At 44.7% G+C, this 1,935-nt stretch overlaps 1 non-coding gene across 1 annotated transcript; it reads right to left on the reverse strand.

Annotated features, from left to right (window-relative positions):
• Positions 1-540: 540 nt before the first annotated feature.
• On the reverse strand, positions 541-622 carry Trnas-gga. Its single transcript has one exon. It is a non-coding gene; the product is annotated as a tRNA-Ser (tRNA).
• Positions 623-1,935: the final 1,313 nt, after the last annotated feature.

A 1,935-nucleotide genomic window follows, 5' to 3' on the forward strand; every position in this document is an offset into this window, starting at 1 on the left:
TATCGCACCCTTCTCCTCCCCTCTCTCTCCCTGTCAGTGAGGAATCACTGACAGGGTGTGGCTTTTTCAGCGGCCATCTTTGTTATCGCTCCGCAGCCAATGAGGCTGCGGCACTAGTCGATCAGAACGCCGATGAACAAATCGCGAATATAATCCTGAAGAAGGGGTACAAGAGGAACGAAGGACAAACACCAATCTCCAAACACAGCTAGGTGACTGTGCACGACTGAAGAAATCCGCCTGGCCGGTATCGACCCCGGGAGCTCTTCATCTCCAGTGGAACGCTCTTCCAGCTGAGCTAACCGAAGGTTTGACACCAGTAGAGCAAACAGGCTTTATCAGCTGCCACCAGTCTAACTCCAAATAGGGCGAAAGGCTTGGAGTTTAAGGTTATGATTATAACGCAATTAAAACAAAAGGTGCAGGTGAGCTAGACAAGAATTACGAAAATAGTCCCTGGAGGACGGGAACAAGGGGGACGGAGGAAAAACATAAATCTGCAAACACAGCTATGTGACTGGTACGCGACCGAAACAAATCTGTCCGGTCCGGGAATCGAACCCGGAACCTCTCCGTTTCCAGTGGAGCGCTCTACCAACTGAGCTAACCAAAAGGGTTAGACATCAGTAGAGCAAAGAGGTTTTATCAGCTGCCACCAGTCTAACATCAACAAGGGTGAAAGGCCTGCAGTTTAAGGTTATGATTATAATGCAATTAAATATAAAGATTCAAGTGAGCTGGACAAGAATTACGAACATAGTCCCTGGTGTGTGTGTGTGGGGGGGGGGGGGGGGGGGAGGGGGACAAAGGACAGACACAAATATCCAAGAACAGCTAGGTGACTGGTGCGCGACCGAAAAATCCACCTGGTCCGGATTTTTCCGGACTAGGCGCCTCGCTATGAGACTCCCTTTCCGGGGGTGCAATCGGTGACAGATATTTTACTGCGTAGTCCATATCCATATTTGCACTTCCAGTAGATCTTCTACCAACTGAGCTAATACGAGTTAGACATCAGTAGAGCAAACAGCTTTTATCATTCTTATTCTGCTCACTTGCACCTTTGCATTTAATCGTATTATAATCGTAAACAAATCACGAAGCAAAGGGCGAGAAGATAGTGGTCCACACCCTGCGTGTCTTGAGAGACTACGCGCTGTTAGGCGGCTGGCAAACCGATGGAAAACTTCTTCCATAAATGTGCACTGGTAGAAAGTAAAAGAAAAATAACTATAATTACGAATAAACTGAGAGTGTAGTATAGCAACAGGACAACATCAGTATAGCAACGTGAATTAACTGAGAGTAAAGAATAGCAACAGAGCGTTTATGACCATCGAGACGAAAAACGCACCTTACAAGCCACAAAAAAAAAAAAAAAAAAAACTCACTTTTTTGAGGATTTTTTGCGCCGTCTGCATTTTGAAATTCTTTTCTATTTCGCTATTTACGAAAATGAATATTTTGGTTACAGTCATTGCTCTTGTGGCCGTACGATTTCCGGCGTTTTATATCAGTTGACGAAGGGTTGTAATCGATGTCTCCCGAAAAAAAAAAAAGAAAGCATACATTTTTTTCTAGAGATTTGTTTATTTTTAACAATCCGTGTATTCACAAAGTAACGAAATGCCAATGAATGCATGCATTGCAGCTCCCCCGGTGATCCTTTTCAAATTTTAAAGTTAATGAAGGCATGCCACACACACGGCTGTAAGTGCTTGTCGGCATCGTAGGTTCAAGGCTGAATCACACGCTTGCGTGTGACTACGACGGACTAAGCCAGATATGTTTTTTAAGCCTTTTATAATTGCAATCGGCTGCGCTATTGTGAAAGTGGTCGTAGGCAGCTAAAAGTGGCTCAAAGACCTTGTAATACGGTCGATATTTGTCAGACGGAAGTGTGTGAGCCAGGCTTTAAGGACCATCGGAAAGAAA

This window comes from Ixodes scapularis, unplaced genomic scaffold (genome assembly GCF_016920785.2).
Source record: "Ixodes scapularis isolate PalLabHiFi unplaced genomic scaffold, ASM1692078v2 PGA_scaffold0__279_contigs__length_252992795, whole genome shotgun sequence".
In the NCBI taxonomy this organism is placed as follows: Eukaryota; Metazoa; Arthropoda; class Arachnida; order Ixodida; family Ixodidae; genus Ixodes; species Ixodes scapularis.